The sequence below is a fragment of the Pseudonaja textilis genome, chromosome 6, assembly GCF_049901715.1.
Source record: "Pseudonaja textilis isolate UNSWEBS1 chromosome 6, rPseTex1.2, whole genome shotgun sequence".
Classification (NCBI taxonomy): domain Eukaryota; kingdom Metazoa; phylum Chordata; class Lepidosauria; order Squamata; family Elapidae; genus Pseudonaja; species Pseudonaja textilis.
Genome location: NC_141995.1, coordinates 51,335,678 through 51,355,054, shown reverse-complemented (window position 1 = coordinate 51,355,054; position 19,377 = coordinate 51,335,678).

Here is a 19,377-nt window from a genome sequence, read left to right as displayed (position 1 = left end):
CAAACCAGAAACCTATTCATTGGGAATAATTAAAGACCGATACCCCCAAAAGATAAAATACATAATCTTATATATTTTAACAGAAGCCATAAAGCTTATGTGGAAAGGGCCTAATGTTCCAACAGAATTATTAGTTTTACAAAAAACAACAGACTGTGCAGAAATGGATATGCTTACTGTCATGCTCCTGAGGGAGAGGAGGAACAGCCAACAGGGAGTGGAAGTGTGGCTCTGGAGGTTGTGGAGAAGGCTGGGCAAGGGCAGAGGCTGGCTGAACAGTCAGAGGAGGACCCAGGCCCATCCCCTCTCCATCCTAGGGCACTCAGGGAGAAGAGGATAAGGTCTAGAGAGGGCCTTGATCCTCTTCATGGGCTGCAGCTGTGACAACTGAATAAGAGGATGGACTTGTGTACGGCCAAACACTGGAAACAAAGTGTGGAAATATCTCTAGTTGATGGTGCCTCTCTGAGTCTGGCGTCCTTCCCAGTGTGTGTTATCTGTGGACGTCCTCCAGCCCTTTAACTTGTCTGGTTTGTGTTGCTTTTTCCCTCCTTCTTGTAACTGTTTGTGTGGGAGATTTTTGTCTTCCGTCAAGAATATTTGGAGCTTGGAAGTAATGTGAAGGAATAAAAGGGGCATCACTAAATGAACTGTTATAAGTCGAGGACTGCCTGTAGAGATGCAATAGGAAAAACGAGAAAAAAAAAGAAACATTTCCCCTGACTGAACTATATCTGCAGATCTGTAGGAGAGAAAAACAAGGCAGGAATGGAAAATGGCTTCTTCGCTATTTCTGCTCCCTCTCTGATATGCACCATATGTTCCCTGGTTTTTCAGGAGGTGAAAAGGAACAAGCTAGCTGAACAAGTGACAGGATGCTTCATTGTTTTCCTTTCTTTCCCTTCCATTTCCAGCTCAGATCTCACAGCTGCTTCAGAGGTGACAAACAATTAATTTAGTGCCCAGCTGTTAAATATTTACTATCTTTTTGATACACTGCTCAACAATTACTTTGGCAGATATAATTATGGCTAAAAGAGGAAAAGGGAGCCAGAGTAGATCACTGCAGTTATCGTCTTTTATTTTTCATCTTCTAGCTAAAGAGGCTGGTTTATTCAAGAAAGATTATGAACTCTTGAACACAAAACACAACCCACAATGCACACATACAAATCTCCCTGACATAATTCAGCTGGATTCACCTGTATTTAATGGCACTTGGGAACCAGCCTATTCAACTGCATTTCATGAACTACCAAATTTTTGATGATATTTAGGGGGTAATAAATGCTAACATGCGTTTGTTTGAGTGAACAAGGCATATAGGTCTCTAGACATGTATACTGTACATTTTCCAGTTTTCAATAAAAGGACAAATTTTGACTGCTTCTGTTATGACACATGGTTGCTTGGCTTAGCCTGGTCTATGGAGGAGGGAGAAAATGTGATTTATAACACTGTTTTTCAGTTTTTGAAATTATCCCAGTCCCAAGTTTTTCTGACATTGAATGAAGCAACCTGGAATGAAGGAACTTCCTAACATTGAGGACAATTAACCAGTGGAACAGCTTTGCCTTCTGAAGTCGTGGGTGCTTCATCATTGGAATTGGACAATCACTTGTCTGAAATGGTGTAGGATAGGATCTCTTGCTCAAGTAAGGGGCTGGACTAGAAGACCTCCAAGGTCCCTTCCAGCTCTATGTCATGCCCCGTTGGAGATTGAGTCTGAGGGAGAGGAGGAACAGCCAAAGGGGAGTGGAAATGTGGCTCCGAAGGTTGTGGAGGAGGCTGGGCAGTCAGAGGAAGAGCCAGGCCCATCTCCTCTTCATCCTAGGGCACACAGGGGGGAACAGAGAAGGAAACAACTTGGCTTACGAGAGAGGAAGCGGCCATGATCCCCCTCATTGGTTGAAGCTGGGGAGAATAGTATATAAGAGAGATGGTTAAAACACAGCGCTGCTAGAAGCAAAGCATGTTTTATTTTGGGCTGAAGTTATCTTGGTTAGCATCCTTCCAATGGACTGGAAGTTTGTAATTAATTACCCTGGTCTGTCATGGAAATTCCTTCAGTGAGGTTTGTTTTGGTTTTTTATTTCTTCGTTAGGTGTTCTTTGAGTTTGGACTGAATGTCTTTCTTTTGGAGACTATTTTGGAAAGAGTTTAATCTCCAACTGCAAACAATTGAACAATGGGGCCAAGTTGGAGGCAATAAAGGAAATTTATTTACATTTGGGGATTTATTACGTGTGTGCTGCTTCCCGGGTCATCACATTCTATTCTGCTTCTATATATTTATCCTCTTTTTTTTAACTTGTCATTTGCTCTTTAGTTAGGGATGATGCAGATAGATCCTGACTTATTGTTAGGGATACACCCTAGCAGAATCTCCACGGCAGTCAGGCAGTCAGGCAAAATATGTGAGATAAACGTTTTTGTAGCTTACACTCAGTAAAACAGATACACTGTGCTAGTTAAATAGTTTATTCCAGTAAGAGTTATAGCATAGTCAAACAGTCCATATATCATTCACTAATTCAGTCCGTCCAGGGATTATTCAGTTGCAAATTCCAGTGTCGAAAAAGAGAGGTCAGTAAACTTACAAATATCAGTCCAGTAATATATTTCCTCGCAGTAGAGATATGAAGAAGTCAAAAAACTTCTCTCTTCCTTCAGCAACTCAGCAGTAGGGAAACACGCAGTTAACAAACCATCAATCCATCAAACCAGTAATTGTCAGGAATCGTCAGCAAACAATCAGGTTCTCTTGCTCCCTCTTATGGCGGTTCAACACGGCAGCCAAAATTACATGCTTTGCAGTTTAAAGTGACACACACTTAAACTTACTATCATAGTTTATATATATTATTTTACCCAAACTACGTTAGGTAACCTATGTTATTCCTAACACTTATAACCATTCATTTAGTGACCATTGGGGAGTGGTACAGTGGCTGAGAGGTTGAGCTCTTGCCTCACAATCAGGAGGTTGTGAGTTTGATCCTAGGTAGAGGCAGATATTTCTCTTTCCAGGCACCCTGGGAATATATCTGCTGAAAAAAACCTCTGCATTGGTGACAGAAAATGCATCTGGCCATTAAAACACTCTGCTAACTCCATTCAGTTGCCTAGACTTCACCCTGCAGGCTGCTGGCAAATCACAACATCCACTTGGTTATTAGTAAAAATATGCCTTTCACTAAAAATGGAGTCAGGGGTCTTTTTGTAACTGAACGACCAGGTCAGGACAGGTCTGACATCCTTTGTTCAATTATTCTAGTTCACCATTTCTTTGATATTAGTGTAACTCTTATCCTTCAGTGAGTTGCCTTGTGTCAAGTTGGCTGTGATAAGTTATCCCACAGTAAGTTGACCATAGCAAGTTGGCCATGGTGAAGTTGGCCATACCAAGGTGTCCTACACCCCTTTGGAATGCTACCTCACATAATATTAGAATAACCCAATCAGCCAAGATCCATAATAAAGATAACCTTAAACACAAAGTGAGATATCAGTAAACATTGATGGAGTAAGGAAGATTGTAAAACATTTTCTCCTTTTTTTTTCCTGGCTGTGGTTGATCAAAACCCTCCACCAAAACGTATTAGCATTAACAAATGAATAAAAGCACACTGTGAAAGCCATGAGTGTCATGGGGTGCTGAAAATTTGTTTTTCCTGTAATTTAATGGTCTTATTTACTAAATACTTGCATATTTGGCTGGTCTCTGCATGCTTCAAAACACAACCATTTGTAAATTAGAATATTATGAAGTAATGCTCTTTCATTCTCTCTTCCCCCCCTGTTGCATTTCCTTGCTTAAAATAAATTGTTACCTTAATGACTCATCCAACTTGTCCCAGGAGACAAATGCAACAAAAGAAATGTCTCAGGTTAAAGGCTGTTTTGTGAGAAAACCCTTTATTACACTTCAAGTAACAAATAATGCATATTTTATATTTTTCCACTTCATAGATTGAAGTGACTATAGGACTGTAACCCTACTGCAGTCAAACCCCACATTAAAAGGATGGAGATGTGAAATTTGAGGAACATTGAAGTGGAAAATCAACAGTTTAAGCATCATTAGCATTTAAAGAAGAAAATCCACTCTAGCTGGCGTTTGGTTTTCCAAATAATTTGGACATTCCAAGTAATGCTCATTTTCTTAAAAAAATAATAATAATCTAATGAAAAGAAGGACTAAGGGAAACATGATAGCAATGTTCCAATATTTGAAGGGCTCCTACAAAGATGAAGGGGTCAAACTATATTCCAATGTACCAAAAGGCAAGACAAGAAACAATGAATGGAAACTAAACAAGGAGAGAAGCAACCTTGAACTAAGGAGAAATGTTCTAATGGTGAGAGCAATCAACCAATGTAACAGCTTACTTTTAGAAGTTGTGGGTGCTTCATCACAACAAACTTTCAAAAAGAGACTGGACACCCATTTGTCTCCTGCTCAAGCAGGGGATTGCACTAGAAGATCCCTGAGGTTCCTTCCAACTCTATTATTCTACATTCTATTTTTTACATGTAGTTATTACACTTGGTCATTAGTGTGCTCTTCCTCCTCCTCCTCCTCCTCCTCCTCCTCCTCCTCCTCTTCCTCCTCCTCCTCCTCCTCCTCCTCCTCCTCCTCCTCCTCCTCCTCCTCCTCTTCCTCCTCCTCCTCCTCCTCCTCCTCCTCCTCCTCTTCCTCCTCCTCCTCCTTCCCCCCAGGAAAAGAAATAATGCTGACACAACTACATATTTAAAATAATATAGAAAAATAACAATGAAATATAGGCAGTTCTATCTACGTTGGATAACTCACAGATCTAAAGTATTAAATGGTAAATATATTCTAACATACCATTAAGAACTTAGAAGACTATGAAGCATTTCATACCCAGTTTCTAATGAATCCAATCACATTCTAACTAAGTCTCCAAATTGAAAGGGTGCATAGCTCTAATCCAACCAACCTTTGTTGAAATGATAGTGCGCGCATTCCAAAACAAATTCAAATCAGAGCAAAGAACTTAACTTGCCATGCTTTATAAGTTCCCTAGATCCTTTTCCATCATCAAATAAAGGACAGAATACTTCCAGTTAGCAATAGCAATAGCACTTAGACTTATATACACAGCTTTATAGTGCTTTGCAACCCTGTCTAAGTGGTTTACAGAGTCAGCATATTGCCCCCAGAAATTCGGGTCCTCATTTTACCCACCTCAGAAGGATGGAAGGATGAGTCAACCTTGAGCCTGGTGAGATTCGAACTGCCAAATTGCAGGCAGCCGGCAGTCAGCAGAATAGCCTGCAGCACTACAGAGTTCTTGTGTAAAGTCATACGTATCCCAATACATATGAAGAAACATCAAGACAACCAACTTCTAAAGTAAATCTTTCTTTGGGCCTCTTGGGCCACTCCTGAATTAAAGTCTCGTAGTGGTTGTAGTGGAATAATGGAAAGTAATTGCACCTGTGTATGATGCAATTGAAATGAAATTTGAAATATTTGGAAGATGTCTCTTCAGAAAAAACATGAGCTCCAGAGGTTATGAAGATCTTTGGTGTCGCAGTGGTTAGAATGCAGTATTGCAGGCTATCTCTGCTGACTGTCAGCAGTTCAATTCTGACTGACTCAAGGTTGACCCATCCTTCCATCCTTCCAAGGCTGGTAAAATGAAGACCCAGGTGTGTGGGGGGGGTGTCAATGCACTGATTTTATAAACTGCTTAGCTATTGCTAAAATGCTCTCCATCCTTACTCATATTGGAAGAAAGTTAAGAGATATTTATCTTTTTGCTCTGTTACATACGTTTCTAGTCACTGTTAGCCCATCAATGCATCTCCAAGATAAAGACAAAGACCCATTTTACACAACCACACAACTAAGGTCCCACTCAGGGACATCAATCTAGTGTTTGATGGCACAGTAAGAAAGAAAAAGTAAAGATGTTGGCCATGAGACTTATGAATCCTAGATGTTATTTGAAAATATCCTTTCTTCTATACAAAGTTTTTGCTTGGAAACTACCCTGTTTCTCCAAATACGACCTACCCTGAAAGTAAGTCCTAGCTTGATTTTTACATGTGTGCCCAATATAAGCCCTACCCCCAAAATAAGCCCTAATTAAGATCCCGCCCACTCCAGAGTGCACCGGTAAAAATTAAGCTAGGGTGGGGATGTGGGATAGAGCTGCCCTACTACTTACCTTTGGACAGTTGTAGCCAGGCCTTGCATACCCAGTCACCTGCCTTGCTGGCCCAGTTCTTCTGCAGCCAGCAAAGCTGGCAAGGCTTCCCTGAAGGCCTCTGTTGCTGATAAACAAAGCTCAGGATCGATCCAGAGCTCTGTTATCGGCTGCAGAGGCCTCAGGAAAGCCTTGCCAGTTGCAGAAGAAGTTCCTGAAGGCCCCTGACAGCAAAATGGAGGCCAGGGGTGACGCACACAAGTAAGTTTAGTCAGTAGATGACATCCCCTGAAAATAAGACCTGGTGCCTTTTTTGGTGGCAAAATATATCTAAGACAGTGTCTTATTTTGGGGAAAACATGGTATTTGCAAATCTTATAAAATGCAAACAGCATCCAAAATTTGATGTGTTTCTCCATTGAGAAGACAAGTCTTAACATGAAGACTGAAACTCGGGAAATGCAACTCGACTTGGCATATCATACATTCTAAAATAAAGATATTTCTAGTCACTGTAACAGGAGTTAGGCAGACATTTATGTGGGACAACATATAGATCTCAGTTACCATTTTCTCATTTTATGTTTTCATCACAAGCTGTTAAATATAGCTGCATGTATCCTAAACCAGTAGAAATATTGTAAAGTGAAATGTAACAGCCTTGAAATGAATCAATGGCCATTTGCTCTGGGCTTTTTTTGTCTGCAACCAAGTAAAAGGATTATTCCTGTTCATCTAAACAAGGTTTCTGCTGATTATTAAACTTACTTCTCCCTTGCTACTTCCTGAGACTTAATCCCAATTTAAATAACAGCTAAAAAAAAGCTAAAGCAAAATTCCTAGGTGAAAAGGGAATATTTTTGGTCCTGCTTGAGACTAAACATGTGGAAAGTTCAGCTGCATTTCAATTTTGCTAATTTTTTTCTCACCGGCTTTGGTAATTCTGCATAATTAAATTTAATCCTGACCACTGCTGATTCAGCAACTTCAAAGTAGAAAGAGTGACATTGAGAGAACCCTACTCATTCCTTGCTAATTTCCCCGCCATCCCATTTCCCTATTTTACACAGAATAAAAAAAATGTATGAATAATAATCTTTGTTTCACAAGAATGATGACCTTTCCTTTGTTGAAATAGAATCTTTATTTCAATGTCTGAAATGAGAAAGTGATTATGAGTTGGCTTGATAGGCAAGCTGTATTTTAGAAATAGATAAACTTAAAGGTCAGATGCATCATGCACAAAGGAGGAGAGTGGCTTTTGGCAATATTGAAACTTTTTGTAAAAAATGGGGATTACACATGGTGGGAATAGAAAAATTTCAAATAAACCGCATGTCAGCATTCCAATGAAACTCCCCATTTCATTCAGCACTCAGAAACTAAGTTCATCCAAGTAAGAATTTATTGAATAAGTCATATTGGCACATCTGGGAAAACCCGGATCTGAGAGTTTTGGGTTTTCCCTTCCCATTTGAAAAATCAAAATCCATCCCCTGCACCCACCAGTCCATCACATGATCCAATCACTCATCGTCCCAACTGAAGACATTCCTCCAGCCACTCCTTCCCAGGTGTTGGGTAACTTGTCCTTGACTCTCTGAGAAAGAATGTTGTTGTATCTAATCTTCTACTGCTCTATGAAATCCCCCCTCCCAAATTCCCAGGCACTAAAATGTGGCAGCCTCGAAACTTCTAAGTAAAACATGGCTTCTAAGGCTGACACCTTAATCTTTTCAGACCTTTATTGTTAAGTGTGATGAACAAAAATGTACAAAAATGTAGAGATAGGTTATCCTTTATTTACAACTAGTTGTTTAGTGACTCTTCAAAGTTATTTGAACGACATTGAAAGAAGTGACTTATGCTCGCTTTTCACACTTATGAACATTGCAGCATTCTGTGGTCACATGATCAAAATTTGGACCTTGCCAACTGGCATGTATTTATGATGGTTGGTATGTTCTAGGGTCATAGGACCTCTTTTAAGAGTCATTTGACAATTCCATTATTAATTTAAAAACTGCAGACTCATGTAACAGTTGTGGCAAGAAAACTTTACAATGGGCTAAAACCCAGTAAAGAAATGTCTTGCTTAGCAGTTAAAGCAGGGGTCAGGGAACTTTTTTACCTCTTACCCCCAAAAATTTATAAACGCAGACGTTACCCCTCCCGGCCTCTCCCCTCCCCGGCCACCTCAGGCTGCTGACACATAATTTGGAGGTCGAGGCAGGAGGAGGTGCCCCGCGGCTGGGAAGAAGGCGGGATAGCTCGCTCCAGGGAATGAAATGTCACCAGGCTCCCGAGGGCTTCTGGGAATTTTCTCGGGGCCAAGGCGGCAGTTGCAGGTGCCTCTTCGCTTCCTGTGTGCCTGGCAGTGATGAGAGGCTTCGGGAGGGAGCCGGGCTGGCTGGCTAGTTGGCAGGCAGGCAGGGCCTGGGGGCGAGGAAGCGGGAAGGGAGGATGATATTTGGGAGCCACGGTGACACAAACTGCGTGCAAAGCGTGCGGTCATCGCAGCGCGGGGAAAGCGTCCCTTTTCCCAAAATGCTCTGCCCTATGCCAGAAGCTCGCCTTCCCTAAAAAACGGGCGGCGCGGCTCTTGCAGAATCTAGCCTGGAGTCATTTCCGACCCAGGAAACAAGGGTGGGGTGGAGGGATAAATTTGCCTCAAGGGTGTTTTAATAACTGCTGCTATGCCGATAGTTCCGCCATTGGCCAGCGCAACCTCCTCATTACCCCCAGATTTTCACTTTTACCCCATTTGGGGTAATTTACCCCTGTTCCCTGACCACTGAGTTAAAGAAACAATGATTGTTTGGGGGAAAATTTTTGTATATGGGGTAAAATTGGAAAAATAGCAGAAATTATGTACTCAAAACTATAAATTAACAATGTCAACAGCATATAAAGAGAATTTGTATAAGATGTTTTACAGGTGGTATCTACCCCTAGCAAGAATAGCAAGGATGTTCAAGGATAAATCAGTGAAATGTTGGAAATGTCATCAGATACCTGGATTATATTGCCATACGTGGTGGATGTGTGTGGAAGCCAAAAGATACTGAACTAAAATTCATGGCTGGAAAAAAAAGACAAAACAGCATATAGACTTGAAATCAGAGATACTTTTATTGGGTATCTTACCTAAAGGATACAATAGAGAATTGACATATTTGATGATTCATGTTTTAACTGCAGCTAGAATTGTATTTTCCCAAAATTGGAAAAATGAGAAAATCCCGATAGAGGAGGAGGTGATTAAGAAAATAATGGAATATGCAGAGACGAGTAGATTAACACTGGCAATTAGAGAGCAAGAAGAAAAATAATATTATAAAATATGGGATTTATTTTATCAATGTCTAGATAGAAAAATGAGAAAATGAAATATATTATAATAAAAATATAATATAATAGTAAATATAATAGAACAGTAATTATATGTTATAATTGATTATTATGAAATGAATTAAATATGAATTAGAATTAGTAAAAACTGAGATTTGCTCTAAAAGGATAATGTGAACTTGCAATTAAAGTCTAATGATGATGTAATAATAACATAACATGACATGGAAAGTTGATTAATATAATTTGAATATAAATTTAAATCTAAGAGGGAAACAACACAGATATTATGCACAGGAAATATGTACCAACCAATGCACTGTATAATTGAAAGAAGGTTTTATTTGTTGTTTTATGTTTATGCTTGGTTATGTTTGTTGTCAAAAAAACCTTTTCTTACAAAAAAAAAAGAAATGTCTTGTTTAGCAATGGAAATTTTGGGCTCAGTTGTGGTTGTAAGTATCCATTTCAAATCTTTCAAATGAGTGTAAATGAGAGAACCATTGACAATTGCATCCTTCTGCTATTAATTGCTCCCTTGATTTGCTTTTCAGTTTCAAATAATCAGAGTTGGAAGGGACCTTGTAGGTCATCTAGTCCAACCCCCCGCCCAAGCAGGAGACCCTACACCATTTCTGACAAATGGCAGTCCAATCTCTTCTTGAAAGTCTCAAGTGATGGTGCTCCAACTTCCTAGGGCAAACTGTTCCATTGGTTGATTGTTCTCACTGTCAGAAAGTTTCCCCTTATTTCCAGGTTGAATCTATCCTTGTTCAGTTTCTATCCGTTATTCCTTGTCTGGCCTACAGGCACTTTAGTAAATAGCTTGACCCCTTTCTCCCTGTGGCAGCCCCTCAAATATTGGAAGACCACTATCATGTCTCCCCTGGTCCTTCTCTTCCCTAGACTAGCCAGGCCCAGTTTCTGCAACCGTTTGTTGTATGTTTTAGCCTCCAGTCCCCTAATCATCCTGGTTGCTCTTCTCTGTACTTTTTCTAGAGTCTCAACATCTTTTTTATAATGTGGTGAACAAAATTGGATGCAGTACTCTAGGTGTGGTCTTACTAAGGCTTTATAGAGTGGCATTAGTACTTCCCTTGATTGTATCCCTCTGTTAATACAATGTAGGATTACATTAGCTTTTTTGGCTGCTGCTGCACACTGCTGGCTCCTATTTAGCTGGTTGTCCACTAAGACTCCAAGATCCCTCTCACAGTTACTGCTATTGAGCTGGTTTCACCAGGACCATATGTGTACTTTTGGTTCTTCTTGCCTAACTTGACTTTACTTTTCTCTACTTTTCTCTATGTTTCCCTGGATAACTCTCCATTTATCTTGGTACCCCAACCTTAGTAAGAACACACTTAGAATATTGCATTCAGGTCTGGTCACCACAAAGCAAACAAACAAACAAAAGATGTTGAGATTCTGGAAAGAGTGCAAAGAGGAGCAACAAAGATTATTAGGGGCTGGAGGCTAAAATGTACAAAGAATGGTTACTGGAATTGGTTATATCTGGGTTAATGAAAAGAAGAACTGTGGGGGTCTTGATAGCAGTGTTCCAATATTTGAGAGGCTCAACCTATTCTCCAGTACCTGAAGTCAGGACAAGAAGCAATGGATGGAAACAAATCAAGGAGAAAAGAAACCTAGAATTTAGGAGAAATTTCCTGGTGGTGAGAGCAATTAACCAGTGGGATAGGTTGCCCTCAGAAGTTGTGGGTGCTACTGAATCACAATCAGAATAGAGCTGGAAGGCACCTTGTTGGTCTTCTAGTCCAGCTCCCTACTCAAGTAGGAGACCCTATACCATTTCAGACAAGTGGCTGTCCAGGCTCTTCTTAAAAATCTCCAGTAATGGAGCACCCACAACTTCTGAAGACAAGCTGTTCCATTGGTTAATTGGCCTCACTGTTAGGATGTTTCTTGTTAGGTTTCTACAACACTGGAGGCTTGTGGGTATTTCATCACTGGAGGCTTTGAAGAAGAGACTGAACAACTATTTGTCTGAAATGGTATAGGGTCTCCTGCTTGAACAGAAGGTTGGAGTAGAAGACCTCCAAGGTCCCTTCCAATTCTATTGTTCTATGTTCTGTTTGATCTTCATCTGCCATTTTTCTTCTACAATATGCTTCTTAAGCTGAGATCCAATTAGTTTTTTTCAGGCTAAACCTGACTTTATGTCTATTCCATATTCTCAATGCAGCAAAGACATAGAATGGTTTTGAAAGTCTATGTTAATTTTAACTTTATCATACTATTAAGACTAAGGGTTCAACTTCTCCACATACTCCATATAAGCCTAATCACAGGATGTCCAATCTTAGATTACTTACCACCCGGTTTAAAAATAGTAAAGATTTCCACAAGTCAAACTCAATTCCTTTTGATTAAATGGATCCATTCATGTGGTGTTCTTGGAAACAATACGATTTTTTCTGTGGATTGATTTAGTAAAAATCTTTGTGATTTTTTTTTTTACATCAGTCAAGGTCAGATGGGTTGGTCCATCCAGTTTTGTTCCTACTACAAAATGTGTTGTGCAGTTAAAAAAGTTGCAGGCAATAATACTTTATTTAGGTAGGTATTTTACTTTGTAAAACCCATACCCTACTTTTTCTCCAAGATCACTGGAGGTTGTGGGAGTCAGTTTTCCCCACAACCCATCAGTGGGATGGGATGAGCCAAGAGAAAATGGACACAAATGTGGCACAGCAATTGTTCAGAAAGAAAGAACAAAACCAAGAAAACAGAAAGAACAAAACCAAGGCTTAGTCAACAGAGACAGGTAAGTATTTACAATCAAAGGTCATAAATCAAAAAGAAATGAAGAGAAACTGAAATCCCCGAACCATTAAACCAAGTTTTCTAAATCAGCAAATAATAAAAGAAGAGAATAATCTTATTCTCCAGCCTTTTAAGACTATTGGGTAAAATGCAAGAATGGCTAAGACAGGAATACATGTATAATTCTCTCAATGTTCCTCCTTCCTCCCCAATAGGCATGAATATGAAACATTTAGGCCGTTATATGACATATTTTTATCTAATAACATGGGTGGCAGAGCATTAAATCTTATGGAGGAAAAATTAACTAAATAATTGCTTGGAGTGAAAGGTCATCAAAAGAGAACACCATCTGGTTATCCTCAGACCTTTGTGTTGTCTCTGCTCGGGTTTTGCTTTCCCAAAGCAAATCAAATATTGGTCTAGAATGCGGTTGGAGGGGACAGGAAGTTATCTGAAAGGAAGCTAGGAATCACTGGAGCTGAAAAACACAAAGCCAGAACGCAGGACAATATGAAAAGATCCAAGGAAAGAAAAATGCTAGGTGTCACACATTTAATTTTGAAGATGACCAGAGGCAGTCTCTTTTTTTGTTCCTACATGTCTTAATCACTCTGGCATTAAGAAGAGATTGTCATGCTAATTTAGCAAAACACTGTGGAAGAATTTTATAGAGTGTCTTGAGATGGCAATGACTCAAAACCGAATCAATTTTTTTCATTGCCGTAACTCCCTCAAAATATCCTGGAAGCTACATTTAATAAAGTACTGGGAATTCCCCAAGGCAAAGGGGATAGTTTTGCAGAATTCTTTGGAGAGGCCAAGTAACAATGAAATCAATTTGTTTTGGGGGTTCTTCTGTGCTGGTAAGCAAAGCCATTTGCTTTTGAAGCATTTTCCTTCTTTTTTTTCTTTCTTTTCTTTCTTTCTTTCTTTCTTTCTTTCTTTCTTTCTTTCTTTCTTTCTTTCTTTATTCCTTTCTTTCTTTCATTTGTTCTTTCTTTCCTTTTCCCCTGTCTCTTCCTCCCCTTTTCTTTCTTCCTTCTTCCTCTTTCTTTTTTTCTTCTTCCTTTCTTTCCTTCTTCCCTCCTTCATCTTTCCTCTCCTCTCCTTCCTTCTTCCTTCTTCTTTCTCTCTCTCTCTCTTTCTTTCTTTCTTTCGTTCTTTCTTTCTTTCTTTCTCATTCATTTGTTCTTTCTTTCCTTTTCTCCCTGTCTCTCTTCCTCCTCCCCTTCCTCTCTTGCTCTCTTCCTTCCTTCTTCCTCTTTCTTTTTCTTTCTTCTTCCTTTCTTTCCTTCTCTCCCTCCCTTCATCCTTCCCTTCCTCTCTTTCTTCCTTCCTTCTTCCTCTTTCTTTCTTCCTTCCTTCCCTCCTTCCTTCCTTCCTTCCTTCCTTCCTTCCTTCCTTCCTTTCCTTCCCTCCATCCCTCCCTTCATCCTCCTCTTCCTTTCTTTCTTTCTTTCTTTCTTTCTTTCTTTCTTTGAGTGAAATGATAGCAGTGTTCCAATATCTAAGGGGCTACCACAAAGAAGAGGGGTTTAACTTATTCTCCAAAGCATCTAAAGGCAGGACAAGAAGCAATGGGTGGAAACTAATCAAGGAAAGAAGCAACCTAGCATAAGGAGAAATTTCCTGACAGAAAATTGAATCCGGGGAACGACTTGCCTCCCAGAACTGGCGAGTGCTCCATCACTGGAGGATTTGAAGAAGAGATTGGATAGCCATTTGTCAGGAATGGTATTATGGGGTCTCCTGCTTGAGCAGGGAGTTGGACTAGAAGATTTCCAATGTGCCCATTTCCAATGTCCCATTTGTTATTCTACAGCCCAGTTCTGTTCCTGCTTTTAGGCAGAAGAATGCAGTTGCCTCAGGCAGCTGTTGGGGGGGAGGAATGGGCAGAGGTGGGCTGCAACTGGTTTAACAACTGGTTCACTGAAAATGTAAGCATGTGACCACATGACCCCTTCGTGCAGGCACACATGCTTCACACATGCTTGCATGCCATTCATGCTTGCACACGGCTGCAAAACCCAGGGAATTTCCTACACGTGGCCAGCCAGGGTGAGTAGATCGGGTGAGGTGTGGAAAGCAGCTGGGCAGCGAGGGCAGGGCAAGGGAGCAAAGAGGTAAGATACATAGGATGGGATAGCACCTGGGTGGGTGGGTGGGCCCAACTGGTGGTTGTAACCGCCAGTACAGGTGATCTGGTCTGAACTGGCAGTAGCCCACCACTGGGAATGGGGAGGGGAGAAGTCATTATAAGAGGCCTCCCTTGTCTTTTAATTTGTCTAAAATATATATTTGCTTATCCATTTGTTCATTTACTGTATATTCAAGTGTTTAAGGTGGGCTTAATCGCCCTTCTGATTTCAATCTCAACAATTCTGTGTAGTGGGTTGGTTGAGCTTAAAAGAGTTGATCCAAAAGGCCCAGTGAACTGAAGGTGGACTAGAACTTAAGTCTGCGCTGGGGTGGCACAGTGGTTAGAGTGCAGTACTGCAGGCTGCTTCTGCTGACTGCCAGCTGACTGCAAATTTGGCAGTTCAAATCTCACCAGACTCAAGGTTGACTCAGCCTTCCATCTTTCTGAGGTGGGTAAAATGAGGACCCAAAATTTTGGGAGGCAATAGGCTGACTCTATAAATTGCTTAGAGAGGGTTGTAAAGTACTAAGAAGTGGTATATAAGTCTAAATTCTATTGCTATTGCTAGTTATCCCTAGTCTTCCTCCACCACCACTGAAATACACTGGTTCTTCAACTGAGAGAGAGAGAGAGAGACGTTTGCTTAAAGTCAACTAGGCAGTTTCAATGGATCTGGTGGGACTAGATCCTAGTCTTGCTCCTTCACCACTGAGACACACCAGTTCCTGGACTACGAGATAGAGCTAGGCATCTCTTAGGAAATTTTAGTGGCTCAGGTGGGGCTAGTACATGCTCCTAGCCATGGCTAGGCTGCTGGGAGTTCACAGGGGTTTGGGAGAGCCCCTAGCTAAGATTCTGTGCAGTTTGGAGAACCCCCAAATCCCATCCCTCCCCTCCCAGGAGTCCCCATGGGACTCATTTTGGATGCAGGTAAGTGCAAGGCATGCATGGAAGCCTAGGAAAGTAAAAAAAAATGGACCTGTTTCTGGCTTCCAAAAAGCCTCTGGATCCTGGGGAGGCCGCTTTTGCCCTCCTGAAGGCTCAAGGAAAGCCTCCAGGGCCTGGGGAGGGCAAATATGCTCCCTCTGCCATATTGCAGGAGGCTGACTAGGCCAAGCCCACCATGCCCACACCCACCCAGCAACCAGGCAGAGAACCCTTTGCTAAAATTTTTGAAGCCCACCCCTGCACCTATCCTACCACTTAACTACCACACCACACTGACTGAAAGGAAGAAATTGACTCTAAGCCATCCAGTAGGTTTGCATTACTGAGTGGGAACTATAATCTGAAATTCCCTGGTGGTAGGAGAAGGAGTGACAGTGTGGGTGGAGTTAAAAGAGGAAGCAGCCTAGAATCCTTACATACCCACAACCTGACTAAGCCCAACCTCCCTTGAATTCTCTGGACCCTTATCTAACCCCAAACAGGTGCTGGGGTAGATTCCTGTGTATAGGCATGATTAGCAATACATCAGTTTAACTGGATCTTCAAGTGTGGACCTGATCTTTCACACCTGACGCTGGTGCCACTACACTATAATGATTACACATACACATTGTAAAAACTAACAGAGGTTATCCAGATACTTTTTTAAAAATGCAAATTAGGTCATTTAGAGGTTTAGTAATTTCCTCAGAGCGTTTTTCCTTCGTATTAATAAAACAGCCAAATTACTCTACCTCTGAAGTATGATTATAAAGTACACAGCTAATTATTCAGTTTAACTATGGACAATTTAATCCTTTTGATTTCATCTCAGTGGTTGTCTTTTTGATGTGCAGAGTTATTCTTAATGTGTCTTGTTGCTTTCGTTAAAAAAATGGATTTAAGAGAAAGAGTCGATAATAGCCCTGGATGGTTCACTGGCTTTGAGGTCAACAAGACTGAGGAACAATAGAGTGTGAAGGTGTGCTAACCATATGGGCATTTTATCAAGGTCTTAATAAAATAAATTGTTTTCACAGGCTAGTAAAACTATTACCATTCTAGGGGAAGTATGTTCTTTGTGTTCCATTCTTGGTAAAGATCAGAGATCAAGATAGCAAATTGTTCCTATTTTCTGTGCCGCTTTCTATAACAACGAAGAATGTTATGAATCTTGACAACTGCAGATTGGCTTCAATGGGTTTCACAAATACATAAATGCAGAGAGAGAGAGAGGGAGAGGGAGAGAGAGAAAGTTTAGCAGCCTCCAAAGCACAAAGATCAGTGTTTAGAGTGAGTGGATATGTGGTTTGCTTGCAAATAATTTTGGCTGGGAGTAGAAGGAATAGTTCACATCTTTCATTTGGTGCAAACTAACCCCTGGGGGAAGAAAATGCAACCTACACAATTATGAGAACACTGGAGTTTAAGTAGAAACCATCTTCCTGAGTAAACTGCCATGTCTGTTTTTATCTTTTATTGTGGGAAAGTTTCTGCGATCTCCCCCAATTGAAAAACATACTGGCCTTTTCTCTCCTAGCTATTACAGGAATATTATATAAGCTTGAGGCTGTTAGAAGAATTTACTTGGTCCAATTTTCTGAAACCGGGCTATGAATAAATCTATAATACACAATAAATACAAATAGAAAGCTGCTGGAAGTAGAGTAGTTTTCTTCCTCCAACCACATGCAATGGTTGAAGGTAGTTTACATTGTTAGGGGTCTACCAAGTCTGGATAGAGAGATAGAGATAGATAGATAGATAGATAGATAGATAGATAGATAGATAGATAGATAGATAGATAGATAGATAGATAAGAGATGAGAGATAGATAATAGATAGATAGATATAGATCAGTGGTTTCCAACCTTTTTTTCACCCCGCACCCCTAAAGAAATTTCACTCAAACCTCGCGCCCCCTGAAATAAATAATAAATAAAAATGCCAACATATAGCCAATATCCTATTATTTACCTGGACTTTTCTCGCACCCCCTGGAATATCGTCTCGCACCCCCTCAGGTTGGGAACCCCAGATATAAATAGATGAGATAAGAGATGAGAGATAGATAATAGATAGATAGATATAGATAGGTGATAGATAGATAGATAGATAGATAGATAGATAGATAGATAGATAGATGATAAATAGATAGATGAGAGATAGATGAGAGATAGATAATAGCCACACAGACAGACAGACGTGTGTGTGTGTGTGTGTGTGTGTGTGTGTGTGTGTGTGTGTTCCTGTCCTGGGCTTTGATTCTGAGGTCTAAGTTTAGGTGTGTATTGTATACTGTCCTGAGGAAGTGTGAAGTCAAGGAAGGAAGGTCCTTCCCAGTTGTAGATTATTATGAGAAGGTTTCTAGTGCCTCCATCTTCGAAGGAGTCAGTGAGGTGCTACTCCAAGTGTTTGGTTTATATGTTTATTCAGAATACAGAATTGAAAGGGATCCTAGAGGTCTCCTAGTCCAACCCCTTTCTCAAGCAGGAGACCCTGTATCATTTCACATAAGTGGTTGTCTAGTCTCTTCTTAAAAGCCTCCAGTGTTGGAGCATCCACAACTTCTGAAGTCAAGCTGTTCCATGGCTTAATTGTTCTTACTGTTAAGAAATTTATCCTTAGTTCCAAGTTGCTTCTCTCCTTGATTAGGTTCCATCCATCATTTCTTGTCTGGCCTTCTGATGCTTTGAAAAATAGGTTGATCTCTTCTTTGAGGCACCCCCTCAAATGTTGGAACATTGCTACCAAGTCACCCCTTGTCCTTTCTCAGGTGCAGGATGGCTTGTCCTTGACTCAGAAGAAGAATATTGTTATGTCTAAACTCCCACCTCTCTTTAAAAAAACCCTGTTCAAATTCCCAGGCACTAAAATGTGGCTGCGGGGAAGTTGCTAATTAAAATAAGGCTTCAAAAGCTGAGAAAGGCAGAATAATAAGGTTAGCCCTCACTCATGATCCAAACCAAGACAAAGCCATTAAGCCACAATAGGAATTGCTCAACACCCATTCAGTACACAAGGTTTGTCATTGCATCACCCTCAGAAACTTTAACCAAACTTAGCTCAGACAAACACCTAGGATTTGTACGTTACCTATAGAGCCAGCTATGACCCTTATATAACCCCTGCATGGCCCCATGGGAATCTGCCAACAGCTAATAGAAAACATGTTCTTGCACAGAAACAGGAAGCTCAGGTGCAAGGCCCAAGAGAAAGTATAAATACCCCTCATTCTCAACTCCATGTGATCAGCTGCCCAGGACCATCCATGTGGCTTGGCTTCGTCATTAAGCCATCTTTCCAATCAGCCTCCTTGTTTCCAGTGTCTTTCTCCTGGCTTGGAACTGAACCAGATGGATATTTCTTCCCACAGGACCTTGATGGTCTTGCAGTCCAAGCCCCTGCTCAAGCAAGAAACCTTATACCATTTCAGACAAGGGGTTGTCCAATCTCTTTTTTAAAAAAAAACCAGTGATGAAGCATCCACAACTTCTGAAGGCAAGCTGTTCCACTGGTTACTTGTCCTCACCATTAGGAAATGTCTCCCAGTGGCATCAACCCCTGGCAAGAATAGCAAGGTTGTTTAAAAATAAATCAGAGAAATGTTGGAAGTGTCATTAGATACCTGGATCATACTATCACATGTGGTGAACGTGTGGGGAAGCCAGGAAATACTAGACTAAAATTCATACATGGTTGGAAAAAAATGACAAAGTAGCATACAGACTTGAAACCAGAGATATTTATATTGGGTATCTTATCTGAAGGATACAGTAAAGAATTGACATATTTGATTATAAATGTTTTGACAGCAGCTAGAATTGTATTTACCAAAAATTGGAAAAGCGAAAAAATTCCGATAGAAGAGGAGGTGATTAAGAAAATAATGGAATATGCAGAAATGAGTAAATTGCAACTAGAGAGCAAGAAGATAAAGAGTATTATAAAATTTGGGACTTATTTTATCAATGGTTAAATAAGAAA